General features: G+C 36.1%; 1 protein-coding gene across 2 annotated transcripts in view; it reads right to left on the bottom strand.

The window, feature by feature from the left end:
* slit1a (slit homolog 1a (Drosophila)) overlaps positions 1–14,896 on the bottom strand; it is a 109,036-nt gene that overhangs the window by 82,537 nt on the left and 11,603 nt on the right. The window lies entirely within an intron of this gene.

The following is a 14,896-nucleotide window of genomic DNA, read 5'->3' as shown; positions in this document are numbered from 1 at the left end:
GTGCATGACAAGGAAACATAAGAAATACTGTGTGTGTGTGAGGGGAAGTATGAAAGCTTAAAGTATGGAAGATTAAAAAGGTAATTGTGACTGCTTTCACAATTCTGACGTTTTTCTCACAGTTCAGAATTTGTTGCAATTTACTGTATTCTCACAATTCTAAATTAATATCTCACAATTCAGACTGTTTTTCTTACAATTGTGAGTTTAGATCCCACAATTCTGATTTTATTTCTTGCAATTCCGAGTTTATGCTAATTCTCAACTTTAAAATAAAATAATTTAAACAACAAATAGCGAAATTCTGAATTAACATTCTTGCAATTCTGTTTGTTACAATTCTAGCGTTTTTGTGGCAACTGACGTCTTGTCATTCTGAATTAATATTCTCACATTTCTCACAATTTATAACTCACAATTTTCTAATTTCTCTCAGAATCATGGTATAAAGTCGCAATGACCATTTTATTTTCAATTCTGTTAATTAATATCTCACAATTTTGACTTTTTTCTTACAATTCTGAGTTGTTCGCAAATAGATTTTTCTCGCCATTCTGAATTAATATTCTTGCATTTCTGAGTTTATAACTCACAGTTTTCATATTTTTCTCAGAATTGTGAGATATAAAGTTGCAGTTACCATTATTTTTTATTTTATTTTTACTCTGACTTATCCTTTTCCTGACTTCTCGTAATTCTGAATTATTATCTCACAATTCTGAATTTATGTCACAATTTGGCTTTTCTCATGATTTTGTCTTTATTTCTTGCAATTCCATGTTTCTAACAATTTTCATATTTTTCTCAGAATTTTGAAATATGAACCATTTGATTTTTTATTCCATTAATTAATATCTCACAATCCTGACTTTATTTGTGCAATTCTGACTTTTTATTAAAATAATAAGTTAGTTGCAATTGACATTTCTCGCAATTCAAAGTTTATCATAATGACTTTTTTCTTGCAATTCTGAGTTTGTCGTAAATGTATTTTTCTCAGCATTCTGAATTAATATTTAGCATTTCAGAGTTTATAACTCACAATGTTCTGATTTTTCTCAGAATTGTGAGATATAAAGATACAATTACCAATTTTTTTGTTAATTAATATCTCACACTTCTCACTTTTTTTCTTACATTTGCAAGTTTAAATAATTGCAATTTACCTTTTTTCTCTGTCAATTCTGAACTTATATATCACAATTCAAAGTTTGTCACAATTCTGATTTTTTTTCTCACAATTCTGACTTCTTGCGATACCGAATTTATAACACATTTTTTTCTCCGAACTATGAACTATGAAGTCGCAATTACCATTTTATTTTTGTTCCGTGGCAGAAACAAGCTTCCATTTATAAGAGATCAATAATATTGGTGTGAAATCACCTCCAGTTGTGTCATTTCTCCAGCATCCACTGATGCAGCCCTAGATTAACCAGTCTCAAAGCAAACCTACAGAGAGCTGCTCTCATTTCCAAACACACTTTATTTATTAACACAAGCTTCATACGCCTCTCAGTGTAGATGAGCAAAAGAAACCCCAAAAACCCACAGTGCCAGCCACTTATCCCTGCAGAATAAATGATGGGAAGTGACTTTCCTTATAGAGTTGGGAAAGGATATTTCACTCATAAATGTAAATTTCTGTCATCAGTTACTGACCCTCCAAACCCACAAGGCATTCGTTCATCTTCAGATCATAAATAAAGATATTTTATTATTCTCTCATCATTTTTCTTCATCCATTGAATGTTATTTCTCAATCAGATCATTTCTAATTTGCTCAAGTTAGCCAGGCTATTGACAACAGATTCAAAGATAACCATTTTTATTTAATTTTTGCCCATGCTAGTGTATAGCATATATCTCAGAAAGCTCCTAAACAGCACATAGGAACTTTTTGCTTTTTGTGACTAAATGTGTGGCTCTTTACCAAAATAAGCTGCATACTCTAATCAGTACACACAATCATACACTTTACATACACAGTCATGGTTTGAGAAATAAAGTGATAGGATTTTGGGTACTGGTTAGATTATGCAGCTTGTTTTGTTAGAAAGCCATGCAATGCCATGTATGATGTCCCTCAAGGTTCTGTCCTAGGACTGCTACTGTTTTCACTGTTTTCACTGTTCAGAAATTACTACACAGAATTAAACACATGTGACAGACCAGGTGAAGTCTGATGAGCAAGAGAAAATGAACATCTGTATGTCATAAAAGTCATAAGTATTTCTTTTGACCTGGTTTGTGCACATAAGTAACATCTGTAGAACAGCTTTATTTCACACAGGCATATTTTCTGAACATTATAGAGTGGAGAACCTAAAACCCTTCGTCTGTAATAGTTTGATGGCAGGATGTTCCTCTGCATTACACATTTTTTTAACAAATTCAAAATGAATGGAGCAGACCAGCACATTCTACACAGATGTCACACAGTCAGAGTTTAGTGAGTGTTCGTACATTAGAAGAAAAAAAATAAAGAACTAAAATTTTGACAAGAACAAAACATTAAGCCACTTCTTGATCTCAAACAAGGCACAGCCTTTCCTAATTCCACTGTGTTCCTTCTTTTGTCCCCTTTTAAGGCAATTTATTAAACTCTTTAATAATATTTTACAGTTTAGCTATAAAGTAAAAATAAAGCCTGTTAAACAATGTTCCTCCAACTATCCTTCTGTATGCATATCTGAAAGTTTCAAAGATTTGATTAGTGTTAGTATTGGGTTTTTAGATTTAGATTTGAGAGAATAAATGATGTGTTGCATTACGTAAGGGAAATGGTGGTCACACCAGATACTAGCAAGTTGACAGTAATATTGCATCTAATAGTTGGTGATAATATAACATAAGAAATATATAAGTTATTTTTGTAGGTTAGTCATTTCTGACCAGGAACATCACAAGTGTAACAAGAAAAAATCCCCAAAAAGTAAAAACAACTATCTCCCCCCCTATGAAACTATGAAATTGTCCAAAATGTCTTGGGGAAGCATTAAGAGTTCCTTTATCCGGAACTAAGGGGCCAAGCCCAACTCTAGAAAAACAACCCCACCCCACAATCCCCCCTCCACCAAACTTTACACTCGGCACAAAGCAGTCAGGCAAGCCCCGTTCTCCTGGCAACCGCCCAAGCCAGACTCTACCATGGGATTGTCAGTCAGAGAAGCGTGATTGGTCACTCAGAGAACACGTCTCACTGCTCTAGAGTCCAGTGGCGGCTACTTTACTCCACTGCATCCCACGCTTCACATTGCTCTTGGTGATGTAAGGCTTGAATGAGCTGCTCAGCCATGGAAACCCATTCCAAGAAGCTCTCTACGCTGTTCTAGAGCTCATCTGAAGGCCACAGAAGTTTGGAGGTCTGGAGCTATTGACAGAAAGTTGTTGACTTCTGCGCATTGCACATTGACCCTCAGCGTGCGCTGACCCCGCTCTGTGATTTTACGTGGTCTATCACTTTGTGGCTGAGTTGTTTTTATTCTCAATCGCTTCCACTTTGTTATAATCCCACTAACAGTTGAGCGTGGAATATTTAGTAGTGAGGAAATGTCAGTAATGGACTTATTGCACAGGTGGCAACCTATCACGGCCCCACGCTTGAGTTCACTGAGCTCCTGAGAGCGACCCATTCTTTCACTAATGTGTGTAGAAGCGTCTGCAGGCCTAGTGCTTGATTTATGCACCTGTGGCCATTTAGAGATTGAACACCTGAACTCAGTGATTTGGAGGGGCGTCCCAATACTTTTGGCAATATAGTGTTAATCAACTAAAGTAGACCAGAGTAAATATTCAATTAATATGATAAATAAATACATAAATATTGGCTAAGATTTCATACTACGGCACATGTATGTTTAAACTGTTTCCTTCTGCACTATTTAGTCTCCAGGTGACGCATGAACTGTTGATGACAGGCTTTTTCTGGATCAGCACAGCTTCTGTACATCCATATAAAGACAATACATAGAAGAGATCCAGAACGGGAATTTATATTGCGGTTAAAGTGACACTATTAAAGGTCATCAGAGCTAACATTACACAGAGCTTTACAATGACGTTTTACAAACCATATCACTCATTACTTGCACTGTTTCTGGAAGCTGTGAAGTCTCGAGATGTTGAACTAAGGCCAAAATGTGATTATAAAGGGTGTGCAGTTACGGTTTAGCCTCGAGTGCTTGAGCTCCTTTGGTTGGAGACGTAATGAATGCACACAGGACAGAATTACAATAATGGGCATCATTGCTGTACATGATTGATTACATCTGGTTTGAGGTTTAAGCACTCAATGCATTATCTAATGAACCCTTATTGTTAAAGTTTTACCCAATTATGTTGGAAACAGAATATGAGCAAGTCCACAATCACAAAGATCCTTAGTCTGTGCTTCTTCAGTGACACTAATCACGTTTTATATGATTGTGGTGGGCTAACCAATCTTCTACTAGTCTGACGCACTTTTCTAGTTTTCATAATAAGGGGCTTGAAGAAAGCAAAAGGGGGAAGAATGGGCTAGTAAATGGCAGAGGAGTTTCAGGACATGCCAGGCCCCATTGTGCCATTCTTTATCACGCCTGACCCAAAATCAAACATGCAGGTCCCCGATCTCCTTGGTGACATTGCAAGGCCTATCACTTGGAGACGGAGAACAATGGCAGCCTGGGAAAGCCCATGGCGCGAGGAAAGGCCAGTCCCTTTCGCTCAGAAGAGAGGTGGCATTGCACTGACTTAGAAACAAGGCTCTTAAACATCTCACCCTGGATTCTCCTCTACACGTCTTCATTTCTGCAGCTGCATCTGTATAGTCTGCTTTTCTTCAACAATAGCACTTGTGATTTATGCTATTCAGTTTTCTAACTGCACATCTACTTTGTAAAAAAAAAAAAAGAAAGCGTACATAAACTATTTACAGAGGTTGATTTTACTAACATCCTGCCAGAGTTACGAAGGAGCGATTTTTCAGTAACATTAGGTAAATGATAACACTTTATTTTAAGGTTCAGTTATTAACTATTACCCAGTTGCTTATGATCATGCATATTACTAGGATATTGGCTGTTTATAAGTACTGATAAAGCTCATATTAATGCCTTATTCTGTATGAGCTTATTCTACATCCCTTAATCCTACCCATTAGCTAAACGTAAATGCTACAGAAACTGCCTTACTGACTATTTATAAGCAGTAAATTAGTAGTTTATTGAGGCAAAAGTCGTAGTTAATAGTGAATATGTGTTCCCCATACTAAAGTGTTACCGTAAATTTTTGTTCAAAGTTATCTGGTCTTTAATAATGTTCTCATTTATACATCATTCATGAAACTTTTTTTCTGAAATGTTTCAGTTGGACTTTTGTCTAAGGTTTTATAAATGTTGCTAATTGTTTCAGAACGTTCAAAAGTAATATGCCATAATGTTTGTGATATGGAATGTTCCCTTAACCTTTGCACAAACGTTTTTGAAATGGATGTTTTGAACATTCCGAAATGTTCGGAATAATTTTTTTTCCAAATTCAAATTATTTATATAGCATAATTAAAAACAACTGCCATTGGCCAATGTGCTGTACAAAAATACATAACCATAGAACAAAATTCAGACACGGACAAAGACAAGCCACGAGCACAACAACAAAGCATGCAAGACAGATATAACTCATGAATTATGAGCCAAATCAATACAAAATGATTTTAACTTTGATTTAAAAATGGATAATGTGGGAGCAGTTCTGATTTCAGCTATTCCAAAGCCTTAGAGCAGCCATGGAGAAAACACCCCTAGACTTTCATCTAGTTTTAGGGACCACTAAGAGCCTGTGATTGGTCATTAAGGGTCAGAGAGGTATTGGGGTGCTAACCCATGTAAAGATTTTAAAGCCATCAACTGCACTTTAGAAAAGGAGTTATGTGTTCACATTTGCAAGCTCCTGTTAGAAATCGGCCAGCAGCATTTTGAACAATTTGAAGGCGGTTTAAAGAAGAGTGATCCCTAAATAGAGATATTTGCAGTAGTCAAGTGGTTGCCTAGTGGTGATAAAAGCATGTATAAGTCTTTCAAAAGTATTACAAGGGAGAAAGAGATTTGCTTTTGCCAGGACTCCAACTGGAAAAAAACCTTAACTTTATAACTTGATTAACTTGCCTATCAAGCTTTTAAGTGCTGTCCAATAAAACACCCATATTTTTTTACACACTCAAAAAAATAACTTTCACTGTTGTTAGTTGCACTCAAATCATCCTTGTTCGCATTACTTCAAAAACTTGAACCACATGAATTTGAATTTACTGAGTTTTTTATACTAAAATTTTGTATTGACAGTTTGTTCAGTCAACTTAACATTGCTGAGTGAAACGAACAAACTGGGCAATGGATCTGCAGTTCCCAGCATGCTTTGCAATGTGTAAATTTAGGGATTCAAGTGTAATTTTTAGTGATTTTCAGTAAAAGGAAAGATGTTGTTAGTTTATGTTAGTGTTTAATGTTCAGTTATGTTGGACATTTAGAGGAGTTTCTGTAATTTTGTTGTTACTATTATACTTATAGGGTGGAATTCCTGCTCTCAATTAAATTTAGTTTGTCCAATGAGTTGTTTTTACATTTTTATTATTTTTTTAAATGCTTGTTATTTAATAATTGTCCACTTACACTTGTAGAGCAAATGGTTAGTTTTAATAAGGTAAATTAAATCAATAAATGTTTTCACTCAACTTAATAAACTTGTATAAATGTAACATAGCATTATTAAGTAAACTGCAGATATAAATATGATGTAAAAGTGACAAATTCAAAAAGTTTGTAGTTACTCAAAGAAATTTTGTAACTTTATTGAATATCTTTTGTTCAAATAACTAAATTGTTATTTGTAAAAATGACTCAATATAGTTGTGTGGAACCACTTGACGCTGCTTTTTAAGTAAATTTAACAAGTTTTTTTGTGACTGCATTTGGCTTAACACCAAAGAGTTAACATTTGAATTTTGTTTGTTTTCAGAACTTAGAAATGAGGATCAGTTACAGGTCCTACAGGAAAGCTTTCCCTTGTGCATAATTATACAATTAAAAAATAAATAAAAAACGGACGGACATGTTATTTCACTACCCACAGTTTGTTTGTTGTCTCCTTTATGAACAGCCATTAAAAAGCCATGAAGAGTTTAATTAAACTCCTTTTGTAATATACCACTGAAAAGAACTACTTTCGCTCAGTTATCTTTTGCTTTCAGAGGAACTCAAGAGTGACTTCCAACAGAGCTGAAAAAATTTAAACACATAACAGATCACGGTGGTTTTCTCAGCTTAAAAAATGGTTACTGTTAAATCAGAATTGTTATCATTTATAGACATTTTGGTACAGTATTTCATTTATTTTGTTCTGTTTTGTTCCTGTCCTTAACATCAACGGCCAAGGGAATACGGATGAAAATTAGCCAGTGTTGGCTAAATCTGGCACATTTAACATATTTAAATGTATTATTATTATTATTATTATTATTATTATTATTATTATTATTATTATGTACTGATTAAAATAATAAATAAATAAATAAATAATAAAGAGTGCAAGTTGCATTTGACAAATTGTCTGTAAGAATATCATTTTAAAAATATACTAAATTTTACATTTGAGCTTCCAGTAAACTTTTTTTGTGTTAAAAATGTAAACAAAAAAGTCTGTATTGGGTTTATACCCGTTTACCTTTTATATTTTTATACTTTCATGTTTTATGTTTGTAAAACACATTTGTTGTGAAGCCAAAGACATTAATGCACATTATGGACAATATAGTTTTAACCAAAACTGGACTAGAAATATAATATACTGAAACTGAAATCCTCATGTTGTTCTTTAGACGTTTTTCCCACTTCTTGCATCCTTTGTTCCATAAAATCTGTCTAAACCAATAAGATGAACTGACTATGCACAAAAAATATACAATTAATGTAGCTCAAATAAAATAAAAAAATGGGTTACACTTTATAGTCCACATTAGACATTCTATTATCTGTAGATAAGGACACGTAAACTAACTTTACTAAGTCCAGTTTATTCCAGAAAAGCCTTTTCTCAGTGAGTTAAGAGGCCATATTGGATGTCATAATAAGATGATGAACTGAAGCAAGAATACATGTACAAGCAACTCTTTATTCTTTTAAAAGTTCTGGGCGATGTCAACACTAACTTCCAAAAGAACCAAACCAGACCAACAAATTCAAGCCACGACAACTTCACAGTGAAAATCTAATGTTGTTCACCAAGTCCACTATATCTCTCTTTCACCATACAATGCCATTGAAAAGCAATACTTAAGTAATTCATTATTCATCAATCCATCAATCAACTTTATTAATATTGTGCTTTTACAATGAAGATTGTTTCAAAGCAGCTTCACAGTGTTAAACAGGACAATACTACAACAAAATTTGATTTGGCTGTACAGTCGCTCCGGAGAAAAACAGTGATGTTATCAGCTAATTTCAACTTATCATACAGCGACAATGTTGGCAGATCAATATTATAGTTTATAGAATTAAATAAGACATAAATAATTAATTTTATTTGTATATTTAGTTGAATAATTTACATCATAATTTTATTCATGAATATGCCTTGGATAATGGAATGGAGTGAGAACACTGAGATTGGGACGTTTTTCATCTTCAAACCAAACTTGGATCTCCAGCCAAGAGTTTAAATCCCATCTGGCTAGCGCGATTCGAGTAATGTTACATGCTAGGTCAGTCGGCGGAGAGTAGGGGGTCTTTTTGGACACATTTGACCACGAGTGTCTACACTTAAAGCAACCCGGCCTGATGCGCTTTACCTCTGGAAGTAGACGAAAGTGGACAAACTCAAAATACTTTATACCCCGTTTATACCTTTAGAGGAGTCCACTTGAGATCCAAACGACCAAAACACACCCTAATACCAGCCAGAGAATCACACTATGACAATTGATCCAATCAATCACCAAATGTATTTACAGACATTTTCATAAGCTCTTTAACACTAAAAACAGTTCAATGCACGAAGGCACAATACATTTAAATTCATCATTGGCTCAAAATCAGTGTGCTGCAGATATTCAATTAACCTCACAAAAAGCATAAATAAGACCAAGTATTCAAAATGAGTGTGTGTGTGTGTGTGTGTGTGTGTGTGTGTGTGTGTGTGTGTGTGTGTGTGTGTGTGTGTGTGTGTGCGTGTGCGTGTGCGTGTGCGTGCATGTGTGTGTGTGTAGGTTTAAATACACGTCCAAAATATCATGACTATTCGTCAGTAATGTAGTGAAACCAGTGAGCTGGACCTCACTAGTTGTAAATTCGGCCAAATCATGTTTCAAGTCTAGTGTTTTGCACAGGTTATGTTAAGGGGACGAGTTAGGAGATAGAAAATAGCAATAATCTGATGGAAAAACAATGGAAGTCTGTGAGATGTCTTCACTATTATAGTGAAACAAACATGTGATTGGTTTAGGGAAGAGAGGATGAAGTAAGGACAGTTGAAGGTAAGACTGTCCTCTATAAATCATTCAGTTTACACTTTATTTCAACTGGGAATACTCCTTCCACAAACTCTCAGGTCATTCCCGTCTCAGTGACGAATGGATTGTGTTGCTTATATGTTCGGTGACACTCTTGGCTTATTTGAGATGCCAAACAACACGCCTTGAATGTAGACGAGAGTCGGCAGACAAAAAAGAGCTGTCAAGTAGGACAAATCTTACTTCTCGTAGTCAGTCTACTTAAGCAAATGCAAATATCGCATTCATGTTCTGGGTTCTTGATGAAGTGAATGCATTTAAAGTAAAGAATAAAGATGAATATGATGAATGCTTCGAGCTGCATGCATTCTGTTTTAAAAGGATAGTTCCCCCAAAACTGAGAATGTGATGTTTATCTGACCCCCAGCTTACCGAGATGTCGGTGTGTTTGTTTGTTCAATCGTATAATGCATGTCAATGGGGTGTATTTACTCTCAATAATTCTGAGAGTAAAAAACACACAGAAATACAAATCTATATTAAACCCTGTGGCTCTTGGTGACACATTGATGTCTTAAGACACGAAACGATTGCTTTCTGCCAGAAACACAACAGTATTTGTGTTATTTTTTTACCGCATATCAGACGAATCTCATCTAGTATTTCCCGCACCATTACTTCTGTCGAGTAAGGTCAAAATACCAGCATGATCATAAATATATGTCTATATAGATGCCTCATTAGACCAATCTATTTATATATCTGATTACACCGGGTTTTGACCTTCTTCAATGGAAGTAATGGTGCTGGGAATACTAGATGAGATTCGTCTGATATGAGGTAAAATAACACAAATACTGTTGTGTTTCTGGCAGAAAGCGATCGTTTCGTGTCTTAAGACATCAATGTGTCGCCAAGAGCCACAGGGTTTAATATGGATTCGTATGTGTGTGTGTTTTCCTCTCATAGATTTAAACCCCATTGACATGCATTATACGAGCTGAGTTAAAAATCTTCATTTGTGTTCTCCTGAAAAAAACGGATAAACACCACAGTCTCATTTTTGGGTGAACTATCCCTTTAACAACACATCAATCAGTTTCTTGAAAAAACAACATTTCGAAACAAAAAGCTGAGAAAATCGTGTTTTTGTCAAAGACTTTGAGATGTGATTCCTAACGATGATGGATGACAGATGAAGTAGATCCCCCAAAGCCTCACAGCCGGAAAAACTCATGGATGGCGAGGAAGCGTTGTGCCATAAATGACTAAAAATCAATGGTGGGGAAAGAGTTAATAGAGTTGCTAACGAACCTTTCTATACCATTCCCATTCCTGCTCGTGACCTCACCACGGATAAACCGCACACACGCTTTTTGCAATCAGCGCAGATCTACATACTAATGTGTAAAACAGAGACGTGTTTTGTGCAACTCGGAAGGAATGATTTTTATAATTGGAAGCCTGCCATAATTTCATTCAGGGCACTAAAGAGATTTCTCCAGTCTCAGCCAAGAAGCCAGACTCAAGTATATTTTACCTTTAGAGATTTCTGAAAGCGAATCGCCCGTGCGCTGCAAAAAAAAATGCTCTTCTTATTTAGTTTTTTGTTCTTGTTTTCAGGCCATATATCTAAATATTCTTAAATGAAGATGCATTTACCAGATAAGTAATGGAAATAAGGAATGAAATCTAAATTAAGTGAGTTTTTGTTTAAAACTGGCAAAATGATCTGCCAGTGGGGTGAGAAACATAATCTTATTTCGGTTTGGGACAAGAAACAAGAAATAAGATTTCAATAAGAAACCAGATTATTTTTCTCACCCCATTGGCAGATCATTCTGCCTTTTTTAAGCAAAAACTCTCTTCATTTTGATTTCATTTGAAACAAAACAAGAAAAAATATCTTATGTGATTGTACTTATCTTGTAAATGCATCTTGATTTCAGAATTATTAGATATTTAAACAAGAAACAAGACAACATTACTAAGTAAGAAGAGCATTTTCTGCAGTGTGGAAACTTCCCCCTGGATTCAGTCCAGGTCTGTATGAACAGTAGCCGAGTATAGCACACAATCTAACCTTCAGTCTTTATCATCTCCGAGCTGCAGGGGATGCGAGCGCTGCGGCGCGTACGGCACAGAGACAGGATCTCATATCACAATATTTGGACCAGACACATTTAGTCGGTTTGGGAGAATAGCATGCGTTCTTCAGTCGCTGCCATACATTCAAAGCAGTGCATTGAGTCAAAGCCACTGCTTTCCTGTCTAACTGGGCCAAGAACAAGGGCACAGTTATTCCCGCAGCCGGGGAAAGCGGTGAGCGTCAATCTCTGCAGGGTTCACCTGTAGTCGCTGCCAGCCTCCCACATGCTTTACCCACTGAAAATCACACTACAGTTATCACGATGTTAAAAGCCGTTTCTTTACGGCGTCCACAAACACCTTGCTTTACGTGTTTTTTCTACTGTATCTTCAGGTCTGACTGCTTTGAGGGAAACACACTTTACAAGGTGACCTTTGTCCAGTGTTGCACAAAGCATGTTGAACAGACTCTCACAATGTTTGCTTTTAAAGTTCTAGAGTTTATGACTGATTAAAAGACAATTATCTGACTAAAACAACAGAAAAGCAAATTAAACATGAATGCCATTTAGTCCTTAACACAGATTAAGGGGGGGCATCTTGCTGTCATCTTGTATGTTTTCCATGAATGTGGTTCTCGAGCAGTTCCTTCATACACCGAGCGGTCATTGACGGGTGAAAAAATATATATAGTTAAAGTGTTTTCCTGACAACTAATGAAAGTTTGGAAGAATCAGCCCAAATGGACTCGATTTCAAAAACGCAATCCCCTGTTCTGGTGCACATTTAAATGTCAATGCAGACTGACGAGTTAAAGCCGTTTCACAAGAAAAATGTTTATTTACTATTTATTCAAAAAAACATTTGTATTTAAGCTAACATATTTTCTAACTTTATTTCCATGATCTAAAGAATTAAAAGGTTGTCATTTAAAAGTGTGTAGGTCTACATGCATGATTATGCTGTTATATTAGGATTATATATTCAGTTCTATAAAATAGTCTTAAAATGACAATAATATAGTTTATCGCAATTATTTCTGGGAAGATATAACCCAAAACAAAAAGTAATTATCGTGACAGGCCTAGTGTGTGTCTTTAGCTCCGCCCACTGCACACCGCCACGAGCTCCCCAGAAAGAAAGCATGCCAGACATGTGTGTGTGTGTGTGTGCGTGCCTGCATGCGTGCGTGCGTGTGTGCTAGTGACTGATCACATTTAAAAATTTTAGTTGGCCAAACTGCATCAATTCACAGAAATTCAATTTGGCCGACTGAAATTTTTTGATGTGATCAGTCTAGAAAATCTTCAATGGAAGAGCTGATTTTTTTTTTTTTCCCATGCAGGGGTTTGGCTTGGCTTTGCTTCCAGATGGACCGCTTAAGAACACAACACACACATTTTCTGGAAATCCTGGAGATTTCAACCAATCAGATGCCTTAAGTGAGGGAACTCTATCATGTGTTTTCATCTGTTCAAGCTTCACTTGTAATGCTTTGCTAATAACAAAAAAAAAAAAAAAAGAGTTTTCGTCCAGGAACCAAATTGTCACAATATTTCTCATTATAATAATTAATACGCTACGCATAATAAAAGGGCGGGGCCTGTTGAGTTAGTTAGTTGTGTGTTGAAATTGCTGGTTATGGTAAGGGGCTGGGCATTTCCCAAACACCAATCACAACACACCACTCCAGCTGACCAATCAGAGCACAGTGTGCTTTATAGAAGGAGGGGCTTAACAGAGACAGGAACTAAACAGAGTTACTGACAGACTGGGAAGAGAAGAGCCGCAACAATGGAGAATATGAGGAATAATCAACATTACCTGCTCTAGTAGAGTCAGGAAACAACATCAAGAGTTTGGGCTTGACACGAATGCTTCTGAAAGACTATTATTCTGTAAGTTTATCTATTTATAATTTATATAGATTCACATATATTCTAACACTGTTATTCATATATTTAATTTTAATTTTAATATCAATTCAATATAATCCAGTTCTCAGGCTTGTAATGGAGCAGTCGTCTTTTTTCCCGTGTCTCGCTAAATAAAGATGTCTGCGCTGCCAAAATTCTCAATCGCTTCTTGAACCCCCCCCCCCCCCCCCCCCCACACACACACACACACCTCTCCAGAAAACGGTGTAATGACTTCTGCATGTCATATCAATCCATCATTTCTGGAAGTGCGTGTTTAACAGGGCAGGTTATTATGAGAAAGAGCCGGTTGTGCAGCGTCGGCCCAGAGGGAGGCTGTTTCTCCGTCTCCGAAACACTGAAACGTCACTCCTGCTGACGGCTCTTCATTGTGAATATTTCACACAGCCTCTCCTGCCTATGAATAATGGATGACAGCGAAATATAGAATCGCTTGTACATACATGGAGAATTCTGTCTGTGTTTGTCCTCTTTTCATCTCTCTCTCTCTCTCCCTGTTGTTCATTTCCACGTCCCACTCGTTCTGAATATTTCAGCATGTTTTTAGAAATGTCTCTCTGGCTTCCCTCAGATGGGTTTGTGGAGTCTCTGTGGCGTAAATCATTAAAAAACAGCAACAACATAAAGATCCACCTTGAACGGCTGGAAGCAGGAACAAAGAGTGATGATCAGACTGCAGAGCATCTCTTTGCTGAAAACGAAGATCTGCCAGAAACTGATTTTGATTAAAAATCCATGCAAACTCGCTCTCAGAAACACTCAGTAACTATACAGCAAATTGACATTGATCAATGAACTGGACGCTGTTAGAGCAACATCATTATTTTTGGATATTTCAAACCGATGTTTATAATAAAGCAATTTAAAATGTTCATATATAAGCCTACTAACCCTAACTTCTATGCACAGTTCCTTTTATTTATATGGTTTTATCTCATCTATTTCTAGAAGCACATAGAAAGCGAAACGATTGTTGCGTGAACACATGAAGATAAAAACAGCTTAAAAAGTCACACACAAACCTCAACAATTGGTACAGGAAACACGGCACTGCTCATTTTATAGGGGGAAATCAAATTTATTCTGATGTTTTGACACTGAAGACTTGAGTAATGATGATAAATTCAGCTTTGATCACAGGAATAAATCACACTTATATTCACATAGAGAACAGATGATTTACACTGGAGGAATATTTTCCTGGATTTATGATCCGATAAAGGAGCAGAAGAGACTCTTTCAGAAGCATCTTTCCCAAGCTTTGGCGCGGTATATTAATCAACCGCACTGCTTTGCTCGTTAGTGCAATTATAAATCAGAATATCAATAGTAAAACTGCCATAAACTAGTTTAAAGCCAATCTAAAATGCATGACAGAAAAATC

The sequence above is a fragment of the Pseudorasbora parva genome, chromosome 17 (assembly GCF_024679245.1).
Source record: "Pseudorasbora parva isolate DD20220531a chromosome 17, ASM2467924v1, whole genome shotgun sequence".
Taxonomy (NCBI): domain Eukaryota; kingdom Metazoa; phylum Chordata; class Actinopteri; order Cypriniformes; family Gobionidae; genus Pseudorasbora; species Pseudorasbora parva.
Note: the sequence above shows the minus strand (reverse complement) of the source record. Positions and strands in the feature narration are given on the sequence as shown.